This window comes from Drosophila kikkawai, chromosome 2R (genome assembly GCF_030179895.1).
Source record: "Drosophila kikkawai strain 14028-0561.14 chromosome 2R, DkikHiC1v2, whole genome shotgun sequence".
Taxonomy (NCBI): Eukaryota; Metazoa; Arthropoda; class Insecta; order Diptera; family Drosophilidae; genus Drosophila; species Drosophila kikkawai.
The window spans coordinates 1,937,454-1,959,640 of record NC_091729.1 but is presented as its reverse complement, the minus strand read 5'-3'; the positions used below and the strand labels follow the sequence as shown (position 1 = coordinate 1,959,640).

General features: G+C 43.6%; 1 protein-coding gene across 14 annotated transcripts in view; it reads left to right on the top strand.

The window, feature by feature from the left end:
- LOC108081755 (transcriptional regulator ATRX homolog) overlaps window positions 1-22,187 on the top strand; it is a 596,348-nt gene that overhangs the window by 443,915 nt on the left and 130,246 nt on the right. The window lies entirely within an intron of this gene.

Here is a 22,187-nt window from a genome sequence, read left to right as displayed (position 1 = left end):
TCAGTGCAGAAATTTGAAGTAGAAAAAAACGTTTGCGTAAATGTATTTGTGTTTATGTGTATTGGTGAGTTGCTCTGCCATAAGCAACGTTTGGGCACACCTGGTCTATATCTAATAGTGCGATTTTTTTAATTAATTAATTTTTTTTGAGCGCAATCCTACGCCCACCTCCCACCAAATCGAACAAAGGGCGCTGCACAATATATACATCAAACGAAAGGTATTAAAGCGTATTATATATGGCTCCGATGAAAAGTTATTACGATGTAAAGTAGTTTCGACGGCTAGGATATACTCAGTCACGCTAGGGTCTCTTTACAGACAAAATTTATAAAGATCTGGGACAAAAAGGTCTTTGACGAAAACGGTGGGCTGACGTGAGATGTAGAGTGTCAGCCACCGGAATACTGTGCGACGACCCACGTCGCAACAACAAATATAATCCATAAGTAGAACTAAGCTTTCGAATAAGATTAAGAATAGTAGTGGCAACGCCGGCCAAGGAATAGCGCGTCCAGCCCTGAACAGCTGACGATAATCGAATGGATACGATCGATCTGGCAACGCCCTGCCTATCGGCCATCGGGGAATTATCGATTATCGATCAAGGGAGAACAGCTGTCAGCCGGCTATATAAAGCGGCGCACCGGCCAGTGCAGCTTCACTTTTGCAGAGCAGCCGAGCAGTCAACTGGTGAGTTAACAAGTAGTACTAATCCTAGACTTAGAATAAGGTTTGGCCCTGGCGGCGGACCTTAATAGAAAAGAAGGTAGGAAAGGTGAAGGTAGCGTTAGGTCTAGATCTGGCCCCCTGCAGGCGGATCTAACGAAGTAGCTGGGAGGAGCGGAGTTTGGCCCTTGTTGGCGGACTTCGCACAGATAGTCAGGTGTGGGACGAGGTCGGGCCCTTGCATGGCAGATCTCGCGGAAACAGGGTATCGAGCGCGGTCCGTATGACCACGCCGTACAGGTAGTATAGACTTGGGGTTCTGACCTGACCCTTGGATGGCAGATCAGGAATAGGGGAGGGCGTCGAATGAGGTTCGCCACATTCGCCAAGCAAGCATAGGAGGGGAGAAGATCTGGCCCTTGCCGGCGGATCTTGATAGCTACAGGGTAGCAGAAAGGCGTTAGGGACGGTGCGAGCTTAGGCACAACGATCGCTCACCTAGAGTGAATCTCACCCGGACCCACCTACCGTGACCACGACAGCGGCCAGCCGCAACGGTCACGCACCCTAATCGCGTCGCCCGAACAGGGTATTTACAAGCCGACTACGATACAGTCGCATCGCCCGAACAGGGTATTTACAAGCCGACTACGATACAGTCGCATAGCCCGAACAGGGTATTTACAAGCCGACTACGATACAGTCGCATCGCCCGAACAGGGTATTTACAAGCCGACTACGATACAGTCGCATAGCCCGAACAGGGTATTTACAAGCCGACTACGATACAGTCGCATCGCCCGAACGGGGTATTCACAAGCCAACTACAAGACAGTCGCATCGCCCGGACAGGGTATTTACAAGCCGACTACGATACAGTCGCATCTCCCGAACAGGGTATTCACAAGCCGACTACGAGACAGTCGCATCACCCGAACAGGGTACTCACAAGCCGATCACCGACGATCGCATCGCCGGTACAGGGTATCGCCACGCCGACAAGCAGCAGTCGCATCGCCCGAGAAGGGTAACAACAAGTCGACCCACTGGACCCTAGTCGCAGTGTCGCATCACCCGCCCCCGGGTATCATCGTCAGCCAGCTGGCTGATCACCATCGAAGACCGGGACACGGATCTACCCGCAACCAGGGTATCAACAAGACATCACCACAGCAGCAACCCCACTGTATTCTTTCCACAGGTTTCACTATATCTTGATCAATAAAGATAGTATTAAAATTACCTCTCTCCTCTTGCCTCGGACTCGGACATTACAAATTTTCTGTACGAACCCCGACTCCGGCGAGCTAGGCCGAGCACCCCAAAAGAGGGTCGTTACAACTGAGTAAGAAAAGTAATTGATTCGGTATTTGCAGAAGAGCGAAAAGGGTCAGCGGTAACGCGTATTGGGCCTGGCTCATGGAACTCGCCACGAGGAGACCGAGAGAGGGGATCTAAGGCAGAATCTAGAGCACTGCAGTATTCGGCCGGCTAAGCCTGGCCCTGAACAAGTGTCGGTTTTCGAAATACATAGATTTATGCGCGGCCAGCTTTTGTCATATTTTCCTATGGGTGCGTTAAAATAGCCGAGAAATAGTTATTTTAGCATTTTATGTAGGGATTTTTCCATAAATATATTTATTTTATTTGGAGCCGAGTTTATTTTATTTTCTCTCAGTGTAGACAGGCTCGAGTTTCTTAATACGGCTAGAAGTGGCAGAAAAATATCTGGTATTTTCCCATAAAAATATTTCCAGAATTATATCCGGGGAGAAAACATCGAGTAATACTGCGTTTTGATATTTGAGAAATATTTATTTCCTAACTAGCAATGTGTTTCATAAAGTTCGGAGCACCCATTTCTCCCAGTGTCTCGGCAGAGAAATCAAAAGAATCATGGCGGCGGAATTTGTGTTCATATGGTTTTAGAAAATATTCTTTTATTTAATTCATTTGTATCGTTTTTGTTTTCATTTTATTTCAGGCGTTTTCTCTCAGTGTTCAGGTGGTTAACAGGTTAGATCAGGTTAAGGTTTCAAGTCTAGCCTACTCTTTGGTGACGCAGCATCGAGGCCTTCGAGAAATTTCTCTGTGAACGTGATATTCTCGCTGGCCAAAATGCGGTTTCACTCTGTACACTCACCCGTCTCGCTCTCACGCACACACACACGTGAATCCGTAGGGTGCTCCGCCGCTGGTCCTGGGCCGGCACACGCTGCTTCTTGTCTCCTGGTTGACTGGCGTCTAGCGTCAGCCGGCGGCTGGGAATCTGGTCGGGTGATCGCCGCTGCGAGTTTGCCTCGCGTCGACTGCTGGTTCTCGACGGCCGCTGGTGGGCTGCGTCGCGTCTCACTTGGTATTTTGGGTCAAAAACAATCATGGTCGAGATCCGGCTGTTGGTCTCGGGTTTTGTTCACTCGATTTTCTGGTACTTTTAATCGCAAAAACGTCTTCTCAAAAAAATAAACACTCCGCTCGCACCTCCGTTCAATTTCGCCACGTCCGCAAGAGTGAAAAAGTCACGCGCTTTTTGAGGTTTTTGTAGCTCCGTTTTTTCGCTTCTCGAAGTTTCTGCAATCGTTTGCTCTCGCTCTTTCCTTTGGCGCGTGCCGATTTTCGGGGGTTATTTCTCCGCTTGATTGTATGTTCCCTATCGCTCGCTCTTATGCGGCGCTGGGTCATGTGGTCCACACGTCGGCACTTTGGGCCAAGACAATCCTCGAGTTTCGTCTGGGCTTTCGTTGCACTAGTTTTCCTGGCACTTTGAATGGCATCTCTTGGCCAAAATCCGATGTTCCTCTGGTTCCTCACACCGGCACGTGGAGTGAACGCCTTTGCTCACACGAGAATCACACGTCACAGAAAGTGAATTTGTCACGCGCTTTATGAAGTTTTCGCTGCTCCGTTTTTCGGCTTCTCGAAGTTTCTGTCCTCACCTCCTCTCGCTCTTCCTATTGGGCGCGTGCCAATTTGCGGGAGATGCTTGTATGCACGATCGTGTACTCTCTCGCTCGCTCTTACTCGGTCACGTGACCACTTTTCGTGGTGAATATTTCGTTGCTCTGCTGGTCTGTGTGTGTGTGCGTAGCTGCTGGTGATGTGAGAACGGGTGGGTAATGGTAATATCGAATGTCTAACTTAAATATATGTCGGAAAGTTGGTTGCTAAGTGCAAATTTGGAATGCTTGTTGTCAGCTCAGGTATTGGTAGCCCTGTAGGTGTCGCTGGCGCGCAGGCGCAATGACAGTTGAGTCGGTAACAGGACAAGGACAGAAGACTGTCTGTTACTGAGTGAGGTCTGTTCGTCTGTCGCAACAATAGGAGAGAGTGAGAGAGACAGCTTGAGATTGTCTAGGATTGACGTCTGAGTGAAAAGTAAGAAAAGGTGAAAGGGCCACAGCAAAAATGGCGTGAGGACAGATTGGATTAGACAGCGAAGGCGAACAGAATTCGCTGGCTCGACTACAGGTGAACGAAATAACGGTTTTCTCCGACATATACATATACGGCTTATTCTATACTTATTTTAATATTTCTTTGTGGGGAGTCGGTTGACTCCTCACAACTATTCAATTTTTATTTTCAAATTTCAAAATAATAATTGACAAATAAATGTTATTTTCAATTTTTTAAGGTGTTATCCGGGTTTAAAACCACAAAAAAGGTCTATTTTCCCGAATTTTTTTAAAAGATCCTATGACAATTTTGCAAATTTCATTTATTCTACATTAATGTATAAGGTTTGAACTAAATTGTGTAAAAATTTAAACAACAAATATTAAAAAATGGGCCGTTGTCTGCCGTTAAACTTAACCCCAAAAAAATATGTCCTTGCGGTAGGCAGGATATCTCCGTCAATGTTTATAGGAATTCAAAAAGCCAAAATTTTTCTGTTAGCTTATGTGTCTGGCTTGTCTTTGAACGAAGGATTTTGTAAAAAAAAAAAAATTTGGTAGCGTTTTTCATGAAAATGTCACATTTTACGTCAATTTTGGCCATATTTTTGGTTATAAAATCTGTTCTAATTGAAGATATAAAAAATCATTCGTTCAACGACAACAAAAACATGTATAGAAGAAGTGTGCAAAAGTAGAAGTAGTTTGGTGCAATAGTTTTCGAGAAATCGTGACTACCGACTTCAAGAAAGTAGTTTTGAGAAAAACGCGTTTAAAGTTTTAATTGCCAGTTGTGACTCATACGACGCGCTGGGCTTTAAATTTCTCCCATTCCTACAGTTTTGCTTTGATCGGCTTGAAATTTTCGGACAAGATTCCTGACACTTTGTACTATTATATAAAAATGTTTGAAAAAAATGAATTTTTTGAAGTTTCAAAACCCGGATAACCCCTTAAATAAAAATTGGAGAATAATTTTTTTTGCAATTATTATTTTAAAAATTTAATATTTCAGTTTTAACTCATCTTGTATATTAAAATTTAAAGAAATAAATATTTTACATTTTTTTTTATCAATATAAAAAAAACATATGTTAGATTAGGTTACTTTAAACCGGACGGCCCTTATGGGGCCACGCATAGGACAATATGGCCTTGAGTTGTCCGGGACATTTCTGGATGGACCCAGAGATTATCTATGTGCGTTTCGAGGTCCTTGAAGATCAAGGTGTTTTTCGCAAAGGCAATCTTCCAGCGGTGCCAGAACCAGAGAGCCTAGGTATCTCATCCTTGCCCTCGTTAGGGCCGGACAGTTGCAAATGAGATGCTCCAAGGTTTCGGTTGCCTCGGATTCATCACATTTCCGGCATTTGGCGTTGTCGGTAATACTCAGCTTGAATGCATTTGCAGCAGACAGGCAGTGAACTGTTAGAATACCCACTAACATTCTGCAGTCCTTCCGCGGAAGATGCAGCACGTAGTGAGTGAGTTTCTCGTTGCGCTTTTTACAAATGATTTTTGATATTCTGCAGGTTGCGGAATTACTCCTTCACCTGCTTTTTGCGCTTGCGTCAGCCCGTCTCTCTAGCTCGCTTTGGAGCGTTCTTAGGGAGATAGGGACGTTTTCTGTTCTTTCACTCGCCAGTCCGACGCCTTCCTTTGCAAGTTCGTCCGCGGTTTCGTTACCGTCTATGCCTTGGTGGCTGGGAACCCAGAAGTTCCTCACTGATTTAGTCGTGCTCAATATTGGAGCAGAAGTTTCTCCTTGAGCTTCTTTGTGCCCTGCTCATTTCCTTCTTGCAGTCCCTGAGCTGGATTTTATATTCCTCATTAAGGATTGTTTGTGGGGAAGACAACGAATTTGCCACCCTTTAGTTTATAATAAAAACGCACGATAGGATTTTAATATAAGCCGTGTTTAATTTTCGTGTCTCTTTTTAATCGGAGCTGCAGACTGTGTATGTAAGCTTGGCTTTGGAATAAATACATGTTTATGAGCGTACAAATGTAGCTTGGCTGATAGATAACGCGACAGCTTAGGCGAGATAAGGAAGAGTAGATAGAGAAACCAAAAGAGCGCTGCAGTTGCAGTGGTACACCTATGCGCGCGTGACTAGGTGCTGGCGGTCTGCTCCGAACAAGGATATTATCTGTTCCCTGCTTGGCGATTTTTTAAAATTCTCAGAGGTTTTTGCGTTGAAGCGTGAGGTCCTTATTCCACCAAGGTGGGCCTGGTTTTGAATATCGGCCATGATTCAGAGTGTGCATCCAGTTATTCCTTGGATTGGGTCTCTGGGGGGCTTTTTCCGGACTGATGAGATGGGTTCTACGAAGGTGTGCTCCGTCCCCACGTTTGTTAGGTATAGGTTACTACATAGTATGAAGTCTAAAAGTGACTCTTTCGTTAATGTCGGGGTTCCCAGCCCACGCTGCGGTGTGCGTTGGCATCTGCACCCATGAATAGTTATTGTTCTTCAAGGCCGGCTTCCATCATGCTCCCGAATACCTTCGGTGGGGCTGTCCTGTCGTGAGCTATGCAGCAGGAAGCTGCCAGATTGCGCTTTTTCATGCTTTCCAGCATTACCACGGTCAGGTCATCAGAGCTGTAATGAGACATAAGGTTAGCGTGTAGACCCTTCCGTACAAGTACGGCGGTTCTATTCCAGCTTACCATTGGTGGATGGAGCAAATTGTAATTTGCGGACTTTAGTCCGATGGCATTGCCTGAAGCGATCCATGGCTCCTGGACCAAAACTATGTCGGCGGATCCTTGCTTCATGGCTATGAGGAGTTCCGCCGACACGACCTTGCTCTTATGGGGGTTGATCCGCAGCAGCTTCAGCGCACGGTCCTCTTGGATTGCGATGGGAAAGAGTACCTTCACCTTAGGAATGGATGGGATTAGCTCCCTGACCACCACCTCCAGAGTGGCTCCCACAACGCCTCCAACTGGCAGACCGCTTTCGGAAGCCACTTTCGCGTTGGGTCATCCAGCACCATCAAAGGTGGGCAATGGAGCTTCGAGGTCTCCTCCATCTGTGCAAACAATGACTCAACGAGCCGCGCATGCACCGTCTTCCACCGCTCCTCGGTCATCTCGCCGGCTTCATCGCTGCGGTCAATAAGTGCCACGATTAAATGTCGTTTGGTCACCTCACTGACTTTTGCGGTCTTGTTGGTTCTTCGCTTCTTCGTCTTTTTTTTGGGGAGGGGCCTGTCTTCTTAGGCCCGCGTTGCCGCTTGCTCCCCGGTGAGTCCTTACAAGCGCTCTCGGCTCAGCGTTGCCTCTTTTTGGCAAGCGCCTGCTCCACCTTGTTGGCGAATCCGCCCGTTGAGATCATATGGGGAAGATTGCCGAAGAGAAGCTTGCCCTCAGCGATCCTCTCCTCGGCCCAGGTAAGCTTTACATTCTTCTCTGGTGATACTGCGGTTTTTTCTGAAGCCGACTCCGGATGGGGAGGCCAGCCTTGTACTGCGCCTTAGCTTTTATCCCTTTGCTTTGACGTTTTGGCCCGTCGCTGCGGTGGGAGCTGGTGCCTGGTTTCGGCGAGCGGAGAGCTGCACGCTCTCAAGGTCCTAGTTTGTATCGACTTTGGCACCTGAGCGGCTTCCCCTGCGTCGTTTTTGTGGCAGTAGCGTTGCAACTGACATGACCTGCTCCCGTCATATCAGAGGTATAACGCAGGCGACCCGCAGAGAGATTCCTCCCCCTGTGCCCGCCGGTGATAGCCGTCAGGCCTTCCAGCAGCCATGGCTAATGGTTCATTGTTTCCGGCTTTTTGAGCAGAAGGAATTGAACCGTACCCTTTGCTAGACACTGTGTAATCGCGAACGGAGCAAGCAGCCCGTAACCAGGTTAAAATCCTATTTACACCAGGCTGCGTTATTGCGTTAACTCAGTAAACGTAGTTTTTTTTACTAGTAGTTTTAAGTGATGGGAAAAAGTTGCGTCTAAGTTGCGTCCAAGTTGCGTTCATATCGATAACAACAGATTTGTTCGATTGTCGTGTCGATTACAAGAAATTTGTTAGATTTCTACTCGATATTCGGACTATCGAACAAGTTCCACCACCAAATCGAAAATCAAATTAAGCAGCTGACGATTGATAATTCAAATAATTCAATCTGATTTCAAAAAAGGCCGAAAATGGATTTGTGCGGTACATAATGTCTGAAGAAGAAGAGCTGCCGTTGGGGGCACTTCTAGGGGATTGGGCGGAAAATGTCTTAGCCAGTAGTCCATTCCTGAGACTGGCCAGCGAAAGAATTTTCGGGACCAATTGGAAGAACTGGTAGAAAAGGAAAGAAGCGGACTCTGCTTCATCATGAAAAACGAAACAAGCTTAAAATAAACAATTAAAATAATAATTTATAAATTTAAAATGTACATATATGCAAATTATTTTTTGGAAATGTACGCCCAACGCTTCCCTAATGCGTTTAGCATTTTCGCTTGCATTTCCTATACAAGTTTCTTGATCGGGTTGTCCATCCCTTATTGCACACTTTTGCTCTGGATATTGCAAGGGACCTCGCTATAGTGGGGTATTCCGCAGAGGATCCCAAGGTGTTCAGGGCAATCCCTGAATTTTGAAGCTCCTCGAAGGTTGCTGGAGACATCCGAGCCAATTCCATGAACTTCATCTTTATGTTGCTCTATTGCTGATATTATCAAGCTTTCGTCGTTGTTTATTTTCGTAATATTTTTTTGTTTCAAATAATTTCAAACAAGCTGTCAAAAACTAACACAATAACGCAAGTTTTCTAGTATAAACTAGCGTCTTGCGTTATTGCGTTAATTTCGATTTCGATAGGTAACTCAGGTCGGTGTAAATATACTATAAAACGCTTATAAAAAAATAAACATTTGTTATAGAAGTTTGTTTTATTTTATTGTCCTTAATAAAATATAGAATATATATACCATCTGTGTTATAGTGAAATTCCGCCTTTCGGCCGTGGAATTACTTGATGACTGTTGAAAGAAAGTTGTATGCAGTTCCACTTCGTACTGCCTACAGAAATCCTTAAACAGATCCGAAGAGTATTCCACTTCTTGGTTGTAGATTATTTTTTAAGCATTCGTAATTGCAGACTTGAGGTCATAGCCGGCTTCGATTTTATAAAAATCAAATTCTCGTCTTTAGCTAAAAACAACAAAAAGAACTTGTCAATAGACAAGTAGCAGCTGTGGTGACGATCGATTCGTTGACGCTACCCAACTCATCAGACTACTTACTTACAAAAAACAGGTCGATGCTACAAAACAAAACAAAGATTATTTTTTAGGTATCTGCCAGTTGGAGGCGCTGTGGGAGGGAGCCAAGCTAGAGGTGGTGGACCGGGAGCTAATCCCATCCACTCCAAAAGCGAAGGCACTCTTCCCCTTCGCAATCTAAGCGGACCGGGCGCTGAAGCTGCTGCAACGTCAGAACCCTGATATCCCAACCGCGGATTGGAAGGTTCTGCACGTTGCGGCCCCATGACCCAAGGAGGGGGGGCAAAGTGCAGTCCTCCAGATAAACAAGGAGACAGAGGACATCCTTTATCCCAGATACGGGAAGATGACGTGGGGCATGGGTAGCGTATACCTGCGCCTCAAAAAGCGCCACCTCGGGGATAAGGATGCTCACACCCTGAAGGCAGATGTGGTGGAGAAGGACCTAGGTCTGGAAACCATCGTGGATGCCGACCGGGAAATGACGCTGGATGAGTCCGACGATGGAGAGGACGGTGACTTGACCGTAGCAGTCAACCCGTCGTATGGAGTAGAGGCCAGTACCCATGACACTCAGGGAGCTGCAGCTCAACCTCCATAAGAGCAAGGTCGCGTCGGCGGAACTCCTCCGCCGACAAAGCTTTGGTCCAGGAGCCATGGATCGCCTCAGGCAATGCCATCGCCGGACTGAAGTCCGCAAATTACAATTTGCTCCATCCACCAACGGTAAGCAGGAATAGAACCGCCGTACTTGTACGGAAGTGTCTACACGCTAACCTTATGTCTCACTACAGCTCTGATGACCTGACCGTGGTGATGCTAGAGAGCGGGAAAAAGCGACTTTTGGTAGCTTCCTGCTACATGGCACACGACAGGACGGCCCCACCAGAAGAACTCATGAGCTTGGTAGAAGCCAGCCCGAAGGACCAGCAACTGCTCGTGGGTGCAGACGCCAACGCGCACCACTGCGTATGGGGAAGCCCCGACATAAAGGACAGAGGTGAGTCCCTCTTAGACTTTATACTCTCAACCAACCTGAGTATAGCAAACGTGGGGGAGGAACACACCTTTATAGGTCCCACCTCCTCAAACGTGCTTGATCTTACTCATGTAAGGGGACAAGGCACTTTGGTATCAGAATGGAGAGTCCTTGAGAGACCATCCTTCTCAGATCATAAGTACATACGGTTCCAATACGCATTCGAACACTCTCCAAAACAATCGGTCTTCAGGAACCCCCGGAATACTAACTGGGGAAAGTTCAAGGAGACTATCGCGACACGGCGCGCGATCTCTCCGGGCATAGTAGAATCCGCGGAAGACCAAGCGTACCACGCATCATGCCCTATATCGGACACGAGAAAGAGGACCTGGCCACCCTGGTGGAATAAGGACCTTTCACTCCGACGCAACAAACTCAAAGAATTCTTCAAAATCGCCAAGCAGGCGAAAGATGACATCATCAATGAGGAATAAAAAGTCCTACTTAGGGACTACAAGAAGGAAATACGCAAGGCGCAGAGAAACTCATGGAGATACTTCTTCTCCAATATAGAGACTGCCCCGGAAACGGCTAGACTCCGGAAGCTGCTATCGAAGCAGCCAACCATACAGAGTCAGCTCAAACGCGACGACGGACAGTGGACTGAGGGCAGCGAAGAGGCCCTAACAGCACTAATGCATGCGCATTTTCCAGGATGCACTGAGGTACCCGATGCAAATAAGCGCCAGGACCTAGCAACTGGAGAAGAGCATCTCCAAAAAAATCTAATATTCTCTAGTAGAATCCACTGGGCCATAGACTCCTTTGCGAGGATAAAAGCACCAGGACTATATGGAATATTCCCAGCCATGCTTTAGATGTACTGGGAAGTGATCACTCCATGGCTCTACGCAATATATACAGCTTTTTTAACCCTCTAAGCCCCAAGCGGAGAAATATTAAAAAAAACGAAGTTGAATTATATTTTTTGGGGTAAATGGTAGCTTTTCATTTCAAAAATGACCTCAAAAAGTGTGTACTAATTGTAGTTTACCTGTAAATCGAACAGGGGTAAATAAGGTAAATCACTGTTGCAACGCACTATTTCTATAAAATTGCAAATATGCAACTTGATTTGGATTATATAATATCTTACCTTCTAGAACAATAATTTTTATTTGGCTGATTTTGAAGATTTTTATTGATAGACAAAAAAACACTAAATGAAGCACACAAAAATTTTTGCGCGCGAATGCATGATGCATGTAAATAACACGAAAAAAGTCCCGTTATAAAGCTTAAGAGAGCTTTGAAACCTTCTAGTCATAAGTTCACATGTTTATTGTGAATTGACTAGTGTAATTAAAAAATTTAAAAGGCTCCTCGTTTTTTAGATAATACAAATTATATAATAAGTGCCTTGAGGCACTCTTGGGTATTAGAGGGTTAAGGGGGTTTCCTGAATTAGAAGGCAAAAAAAAATCGATTTTTTTTTTATTGCTTAAGGGGGGACATCTGAGTAAAGCCGATTTTCAAGAATTTTTTTTTGGCCAAATAAAAAAGCAAATCGAAAAATTTTAAAGTATGTTTTATAATGTTAGATGTGAACTACAAAATAATTTTTTTTTTAATTAATCGAAAACAAAATGGCGGCTGTGCAGCATTTCTTCGTAGGCCCTATTTTTTTGAAAGGGGTCCATGGCCGGAAACCTAACGTCCTTAATTTTTGATCTAGAACAAAAAATTAAATTTTGTTAGTTTCTGTATCTCAACAGCTATCGACACACGTAGGATTTTTTCGATATTTTGATTTTTAGCAAAATGGTGAGTGATTAAATAAAATGTTCAATTTTCATGAAAAAAAAACGTCACATATTTGTTGATAAAAAAAAAAGTAAGCAAAAACAAAAAAAAAATCCTACGTGTGTCGATAGCCATAGGTATTTGGAATATACTGTCAAAATTTCAGATCGATCGGTTAAGATTTGTTCGAGTTAGGTTTCCGGCCAACTCAAAAAAAGTGGTTTTGAGAAAAACGCGTTTAAAGTTTTAAAATCGTATATATTTACATGAGAGGCATCGCCGCAGAATGGAAAATTTCGATACTTAGACACATTTGCCGGACTCTATCTTTTGGTATGTTATTTTTAAGACCCTAAAGAATTTTTTAAGCAAAAAAAATTTTTTTCGATTTTTAAAAAAAGTTACTCAGATGTCCCCCCTTAAATCGATAGATAAACTATCTAAGAATATACCACAAAAATTTCAGAAGCCAATTCGAAGTATTTTCGAAGATACAGAGATGAAAGCAAAGGAGCGCCGAGCAGGTTTGCAGGCGCTTGGCGAACTTTGAAGCGCGTTTTCTCCACTTTTCATTTTTACGATTCTTTCGAATTGTCGGGAAAGATAACCAAAAAACTTATTGACCGATTGAAACGAATAAAGGCTTATTCTCTTTAGAATTAACTTCTCTTCTAAATGAACTAAAACGGTTGTTGAAAACCGCTTTTTATATTTTTTACAGCATGTTAAAGTCAATATTTTATCCCAAAAAATGCATTTTTGTTTTTAAACCTGAATAAAAGTTCCGATTTCACGATTTTTTCCGGTTTTTCTTAGTTCATTTAGAAGAGAATTTAATTCTAAAGAGAATAAGCCTTTATTCGTTTCAATCGGTCAATACGTTTTTTTGTTATCTTTCCCGCCAATTCGAAAGAATCGTAAAAATGAAAAGTGGAGAAAACGCGCTTCAAAGTTCGCCAAGCGCCTGCAACCCTGCTCGGCGCTCCTTTGCTTTCATCTCTGTATCTTCGAAAATACTTCGAATTGGCTTCTGAAATTTTTGTGGAATATTCTTAGATAGTTTATCTATCGATTTAAGCAACAAAAAAAAATCTTTTTTTTTTTGCCTCCTAATTCAGGAAACCCCTTAAGCACGGGCTATATCCCTATCCAATGGAGGACCTCTCGGATTGTCTTCCTGCCCAAAGCAGGAAAGTGCAGCCACGTGAGCCCCAAGGATTACAGACCGATAAGCCTCACCTCATTCCTACTTAAAACGCTGGAAAAGCTGCTGGACCTATACATCAGGAACGATGTAGGGAGACAACTGTCGACCAACCAGTACGCCTAGACGTAGGGGAAATCAGTGGAGACGGCACTACATTCGTTGGTAGCCACCATTGAGAAAGCCCTAAACAATAAGGAATATGCACTTAGAGTGTTCGTGGACATATCCGGGGCATTCAACAACATTAGCACGGACGCAATAATGGACGCATCGACCCTCAGCTCGATCATGGAAACAACGCTCAGGAAGTTATGTGAGTGGGCGGAGAAGGTAGGACTCAATATCAATGCGGATAAGACGGACCTTATTCTCTTCACAAAGAGATGCAAGGTGTCGCAATGAATCCCCCCGAAAATTAACAAAACCAGGCTGACCCCGAAAACACAAGTCAAATACCTCGGCATTGTACTTGACAGCAAGCTGACGTGGAAGGCCAATGTAGTAGAGAGGGTAAAAAATGCCACCATAGCGCTATATGCATCCAAGAAGATGCTTAGCAGCACATAGGGCCTCTCAACCGCTCTAATGCATTGGGTCTACATATCGGTGGTGCGTCCGACTCTGCTGTATGGAGTTTTAGTGTGGTGGCAAGCCATGAAGAAGAAAGTGTATAATAAGCTTATGGAGAGAACCCAGCGGCAGGCACTGCTCTGCATATCAGGGGCGCTAGGATCAACCCCTACCAAAGCACTCGAAACCATAATCGGTATATATCCCCTAGATATCCAAGCGCAACTGACAGCAGGAAAGGCGGCACAACGTCTGGTTGCATCAGGAAACAGGTCGCTACAAGGTTTCGGGCACAGTTCAATTGGTCGATATATGATCAGTACATCTGACTGCGTGATACCCAGAACGTGCCCGGGTGTAAACACAACAGTATTAATGGGACCAAATGACTGGAAGTCAGGCCAGGACCAAGATGGGTGGACAGTCAAGCGGCGATAGGATCCATGCAATCATCAGCGGTCAGTTTCAAAAATGTACCGGCAAGCAAGGAGTAACTAGATAGCCTGAGAACAACTAAGTCAGTGAGGATCTACTGAGTTCCCAGCCACCAAGGCATAGACGGTAACGAAACCGCGGACGAACTTGCAAAGGAAGGCGTTGGACTGGCGAGTGAAAGAACAGAAAACGTCCCTATCTCCCTAAAAACGCTCCAAAGCGAGCTAGAGAGACGGGCTGACGCAAGCGCAAAAAGCAGGTGGAGGAGTAATTCCGCAACCTGCAGAATATCAAAAATCATTTGTAAAAAGCACAACGAGAAACTCACCCACTACGTGCTGCATCTTCCGCGGAAGGACTGCAGAATGTTAGTGGGTATTCTAACAGGTCGCTGCCTGTCTGCTGCACATGCAGTCAAGCTGGGTATTACCGACAACGCCAAATGCCGGAAATGTGATGAATCCGAGGCAATCGAAACCTTGGAGTATCTCATTTGCAAATGTCCGGCCCTAACGAGGGCAAGAATGAGATACCTAGGCTCTCCAGTTCTGGCATTGCTAGAAGATGCCTCCAGGAGAAAGCCAGGCGAACTCCTTGCCTTTGCGAAAAACACCTTGATATTCAAGGATCTCGAAACCCGCATAAATAGTCTCTAGGTCCATCAAGCAGTTTCCCCGGATAGCTATGGGCCATATTGGCCTATGTGTGGCCCCTCAAGGGCCGTCCGGTCTAACCTAACCTAACCCAACGTGGTTTAGGGTTTTCCTATCGCTTGTCTTGAATTAACGGCTCATCGAAATTTAGCACTTATTTAATCACTCGACTATGCTTTTAATTAAACAAAAAAATATATATATCTGTGATGAGGGAGCTGCTGCGGCCGCTATGTGGCTCCTATGGCCAAGGTGTCGGAGTGCTCCTGAGCCGTGTGTGCGAGGATGCTCCTCTGGCCAAGGTGCAAGGATGCTCCTCTGCCAGGTGTGCGAAGGTGCTCCTCTGCCGTGTGTGCGAGGGTGCTCCTCTGGACGCCTGCCCTATGAAAGGGTGCTCCGGTGGGCCATATGCCCTGCGACAGAGTGCTCCCCTCAGTGCTGCCAACTTTGCTTTTTTCCCGTCAAATCTGGCTTTATTGGAAGATCGGATGCGGGAGAAATTAGAGAACTGCGGGAAGCGGGAATTCTGGATTTTTTAAGATGCTTTTTCTTAAGGCTACACGAAAAAGCGGCAACATAATCATGTGTTCTTGTCGATATTTTCCAATACTACCATCGCTATTTAATGTAAACTACCATCACAATTTAAAAAGTTCGCGTATGTGGTGAATTACACAAAATTGTGAAAAATGGCCAAGGAATACAAGCAAAAGTGCCGTGATGTGTGGTTAAAGAGCTACGAATTTAAGGAGTGGCTTCGCAGGGATGATACGGACGAGAACAGAGTTTATTGCAGCGTAAGCACGACTAATAGCATTCTTAGCATAAGGTAATGTTTTATTGTAAGTAAAAAGATGAAACCAATTTTTATATATTTTATTTTAATATACAGGTATGGTTTACGAAGACTGGGAAAATGCTGCTATGACTACGAAGTGCCATTAAATTATCTTCGAATGATCTGAACTAACATGAGTTACGATAGCGAAACTAATGATACTCGCGATGAATTGGACGAATTGCAAAATATCCTATTAATAACAAAATTAAAAAGATTTTGAGCTTTTTTTCCCTTCTCTCCAGATAAAAACGGCCACTGTGCCACGCCCAGACTACGTTGGCAAAACGGTGTATGCCTCGCACGAAAGAACAGGGAAACAATAATAAATTAAACAAGTGTATACTAGACGTCTGCATGAAACCATTCACAAAATACGCTTCATTGAATACATTCGAATGAAATAGAATGGAATAAGTGGAATGCATGAAATGAAACGACATTGTATGAGGTATGCGTTCTCGCTTTGCTTCATAGCTTGGGACGTTGAACGAAATGAAAGAGAACGAATGACGCGAAAAAAGAAACCACCAATTTGGCAATGCGCGTTACATTCGAATGATTCGAGTTGTTGTGCACGGATTCGAATTTTCAGAGATCGCGGGTGAAAGACAGAGAAGCATGGAAGAACCCAAGACGGGAAAAGAAGCCGACGAATCTGTATGTATTTGTATATTGTTTTTAGTTTAATGTTGTTGTTTTAAATTAAACTTAATTTTAATATAATTATAACAATTTGTTTGTTTTTCGTGCTTAGATATTAACATGCGGATGTTAAAGAGGAGATTAAAAGTGGCATGTACACCTTGGTAGAAAAGAGAGGAAGAAGCGAAGTTAGGCAATTTTTAATTAATTAATTTTTAATTTTTTAGTTTAAGAAAAAACTGTGAATTTATGTTTTAATTTATTTTTGTTATTGTTAATTTAGAAATTACTTCAAGAGAAAACCATAAAATTATGAATTTTTTATATTTTAAAAGCCTTGTTTTTTAGAAATAAGCTAAATAAAAAAAAACATTAATGTAAAAACGCATATCAATTACTTATGTTTCAATTTAGACTAGGCAACAGCCAAACGTGGCGGTATACCAAACCTTTTTTTTCTGAAACATTTGGTACTGTAGTGTTATTTACAGTTGCAACTCGAATCATTCGAATACAGCGTCTCAGTTTTCTGAGTTCTCATTTTATTCCATTCGTTTCTTCTTTGTGCGGCTGAGTCGTACGTAAGCGAGTCAACTCATTCAATTCAGTTTGGCATTTGCTTCATATTCACTCAATTCATTTTGAGCTTTGTGCATTTCAATGCGATTGTTTTGCCATTCATGCAGATATCTAGTGTGTACCCACAAAAATCGTTATAATTTGCATTAACAAAATAATCTGTGACATATGTATGTAAAAAGGGAAGTGATCGAAGCAGGCGGATAGCTTCGAAGTGACGGCAGCAGAGTAGGAACAGGGAGAATAAGATTCATGGAGTTTTTTGGAGTTCAGCAGTTCGGTTGAAATTCAGCAGATACAAAAGCAGAGAAAGTAACTAAAGTTGAAAAGAAAACGGAAGAAGCAGATAATAGGAAAAAAAAATCGCAAATTTTAGAAACATATATAATATCCGAAAATTATCATAATAAAACGTAACATAAGAGGGTAAACACCCATCTCACATTTGGGGGCTCGTCCAAACCTAAATTGCAAGTCCTGAGAAGTCTGAAAGGCGGATAGCGGAAGGGAATGAGTGTGAAGCCATATTACACTAGATCTGTCGCAGCGGATAAAAGTATCAGAATGGATAACTTTGGTAAAGCTGGTGAACAGGAGAATGACGATGAAATTAAAAGCATGTGTATTAATCCGCCAGTAACTCTCAGTATAATTGTAGTTTTGCTTTCGATATTTATTTATGTATTTTCAACTTATTGTACAAATTAGAATATCCGATTACGTCCGCTCTCGGCTGTTGTTTCTTCCTCACTGCTCTCCCGCGTGATCTGCATCAGAGCACGGACCATCATCTCTCTTCGTGGGGGAGTCAGAGGCGCTCTCTCGCACCGGTTCCCACATCCCTCCTTTGTTTACCAGCTTGAGTTTTAAACCAAGCCCAGATGATGTGTTGCTCTGCTCGGGAGTGTCCACCGACGAGTGTTGACGTCTCTCCTCTGAATCCGCTGGTGTCGATCCTAGATCCAGTGAGTCCATTTCTGTACTAGCGGCTGGAATTCTTTTTAAATGGCTAGCATCCCTAATAAATGTTTTTCCCCCCCCTGACAGCTTTACAATATTACCTTCGCGCTCTAAAACTTTATATGTTGTAGTATCGAAGTTTGGTGTCAGCTTGTTGGGGAATACTACGTTCTTCATAAGAACCTGATCGCCCACCTGAATGCTAATCTCTTTCGCCCCTCTTTTCCTATCTGCATCTACTTTTCCTATATGTTTTTGTATGCAATCATTGTCTTTCTCTTGAGAGTCATGAATCTCACCCAATACGTCTTGCACGTTTGGAATTTTGTCCCTAATCATTCGATTAAACATGAGTTCCGAAGGGGAGGTTCCAGTTGTACTATGCGGGGTAACATTATGCATCAGAATAAATTCCTGAATGTCTTCTTGAAACTTAGCTTTGTTCAGATGAGCTATTTTTAGTCTCTTCATCAGTGACCGATTCATATTCTCGACTTCACCATTCGCCTGAGGCCAATATGGTGGGGTCCTTATTAAAGTGATCCCATTTGTATTGCAATATTTTTCGAATATCGAACTTACATATTGTCTTCCGTTATCCGTTTGTAAGTATCTCGGGAAACCCAATCAACAAAATATTTCCTTCATGGCCCCTATAATTGCCTCCGATGCTATGGACTGCAAAAATTTTATTTCCATATATCTGGAATAATAATCGATAAACACGAGGACGTATTTGCCGTTTGGGAGTGGGCCTAGAAGGTCGCTCGCTATAGAGCTCCACGGGCTTGTTGGAAAAACAGTTCTCTGCATGGGGGCCGGCCTTGATGGTTGAGACACTAGCATACAATCCTTGCATGCCTTTACAAAATTTTCCACATCTCGATCGATGCGTGGCCACCAGATTTTTACTCTTAATCGACGCTTCATGGCCGACTCACCAGGGTGCCCTTCGTGAGCTAGTTCTAGCACTCTATTCCGCAGGCTTTTCGGAATAATCAGTCGTGTTCCTCGTAACAGGATCTTTCCTAACATCGAGATTTCGTACCGAAATGGATAAAAACTGTTGGATAACGCGCTATCCCACGAGTTGGCATCCAAACAGGTCATCGCGTCGACAATTTCCTCATCAACCCCGCTCTCCCGTGCTATTTCCGAAATGTTTAATGACGTAGGGACGGTATATTCAATAACTTGAAATATGTTGCTTTCCGTTATTTTCCAGCTGGAATTTGTTTCTGGTAATTCGCATAATCGAGATAGGCTGTCTGAAATATTTTCCTTGCCTGTTTTATAAATCACTTTAAACTTGAACGCTTGCAAGCGTAAAAGCCAACGTTCAATTCGTGCCGGTGGTTTTGAGGTTGGTTTAAAAATAGTTTCTAACGGTTTGTGATCAGTCACCAATTCGAATTCTAGTCCGGCTAAACAAAAATAGAACTTTTCAACCGCCCATACTAAAGCGAGACTTTCTTTTTCAGTCTGTGAGTACCGTTTTTCTACATCGGATAAGCTTCGACTTGCAAATTAAATGATTTTTGGTTCACCGAATGTGGTGAATTGAATTAGTACTGCTCCCAGAGCAATAGGGCTGGCATCTGCTATCAAACGTGTCTTATTGTTTGGGTCGAAATATGAAAAGCTGGGTATTTTAGCCAAATGTAGTTTTAGATTTTCAAAAGCTTTGTTTTCTATTTCGCCCCAATTGAATTTGCTCTCTTTTTTTAGCAGTTGTCTCAACGGCTCCGTGCAATTCGCCAGGTCGGGAATAAATTTGCCAACATAAGTAACAAGCCCTAAGAAACTTCGGGTCTCCTCCTTGTTTTTGGGGTTTCTGAATGACAGGATCGTTTGGACCTTTTCAGGATCCACTTCAATGCCTCTATGCGACAATATATGTCCTAAGAATTTGACTTCTTGTGTTTTCCAAACACATTTTCCCTCGTTCAACAAAACATTATTTTCCCTTAATACCTCTGTTCAGTCGCTGCAATATATATATAATTCATAATCATAACATTACATAATCTGTAATTCGTCAGTCACAGCACTCTCATATGCAGCCAAAATAAAGTATAGATTACCAGGTCAAGCGCATATGTAGATTCTGCTGACGCGATGAAGTTGGATGGAGCAATAGCCCCATTCTGCATATACCATTACAACCTACATTATTCTTGCACATCAACATTTGTAAGCATATTTGTTTCCGCATGCACTAGCAACCTACATTATTCTTTATCATTAATATTCGTAAATGCAAGCACATTTGTTAGCTATAAATATCGTTAAGTTTGAATCAATAAAGTCAGTAATCATCTTTAACTCAAAGATATCTTTACTCCTCCAACTGCAGTTCACCTAGTTCAAGTGCTGGGTGCGACACAAACAAGGCAATTAGTTTATGTGCTATTTTGCCAGGCATCGAAGCCTACTCACACTAACAAACACTCATATAAACATTTTGGTGACCCCGACAGTTCACGTCCTGCCGACAATTCACGTCCCGACGTCCTGCCTAACGTCCTAACGATCGAATCCTAAGGACAATTCAAGTCCCACGAGTCAAGTTCCCCAACTCTTGGAACAATCCTGGGCATCCTTTGAGAAAATCCTTCCACTAGAACTTAGAGTCTAGTGTGTTCTCCAAGTCAATTGAACAAGTGCTAATTTTTTAGACCGCTAAACGGTTGCGAATAGGAGCGTATCCAGCTTAAAAAGAGAATAAAACACTCCCAACAGGTCAAGAATATAGCACTTTTCAACATGACTAGTATGGAGGAGCGAGCAGCCACAGAGGCGTTAGACTTGCAGGAAGAGATCAGTCAAGAGATCTCAAAACTGATCCGCAATTTCAAGAAAGATTCTGCGGAGAGGAAACAAAACCCAACATACTTTCAATCTAAGTTGGCCGCAATCGATGAAGCGTGGAATCGATTTGCGGAAAATGACCGTAATGTTCTGGAGAAATATAGAACCTCGGAATATCTAAACTTTTACAAAGACTGTCGTGACTCATGCGACAAGTATCGAAGCGCCATAACTGACGCAATGGCTCAAACTACGAGCCATGCCCAAGGAAACGCAGACGCTGCAAGCATACAGCAGCCTGTGGGCAAACTCATGTCGGCATGTCGCCGACAAAGAGCCATATCAGACTCTATCCATCGGGCTCTGAAAGAATTTTCAGAGACTGGAAAAACCATTACAAGTGATTTGATAAAATCACTATGGTCACAAGTTCAGGAGATCCACTTCGCTGTTCATGAAGAACACGAAGACCCGGTCAGGGGAGGATACGACATGCAGTCATTTCTCCGACTGGAAAGGGATATCCAAAGGGTGTTAGGGGCAAAAACTAATGCATCGAGCAATGAAGATGTACACTTGCCCAGAGTTAGCATCCCCAAATTCGATGGGGATCTACTCAAATGGACGCAGTTTTTTGATTTATTCAATTCCAATACCCGATCGACTCAATTGGGTACAAAAACAACGAATGTGTGTCAACTGCTTCAGCAGCGACCACAAGGCAAAGGAATGCCGAGGCCGTTTGTGTTTTAAATGCGATAAAAAACACCATACACTGCTGCATCTTGAAACGTCATCAGGTGCAGCAACTGAACCACAATCACCTTCTGTAGGGGCAGCAAGTAACAAGAGTTACAATCTGCTGGCCACAGTCAAGGTATCAGTAAAAGCAAGCAATGGTCAGGTGGCCACTTTCAGAGCTCTGCTTGATTCAGGATCACAAATAAACTTGATCTCTGAACGAATGGCTTCAAAGCTATCATTAAGGCTCCACGGTACTTCATTACGTATCGAAGGTATTGGAGGCAATCCTAAGACTAGTCGAGCTAGAGTAAATGTGCAAATGAAATCAATGCATAACGACTTTACTCAGCAAGTCGAGGCTTTCGTGTTACCACAAATTATAGCCGATCAACCGGCTCATCAGCTAGATCCAACAAATCTACGACTCCCTCAAAACATCGCTCTGGCAGATGCAAACTTTGATAAGCCAGGAAAAATTGACATGCTTATCGGAGCTGAGCACTACTATTCGTTACTACTGCCAAACCAGATAATGTTAAAACCAGGCGGCCCGGTCCTACAGAATACTAAACTTGGTTGGATTGTCGCCGGGAAAGTATCTGCAGAAAACAACCAAGCAGCAATTTGCGCGCCTGTAACCACAGAGGACCAAATCGACACGCTTTTGGAACGTTTCTG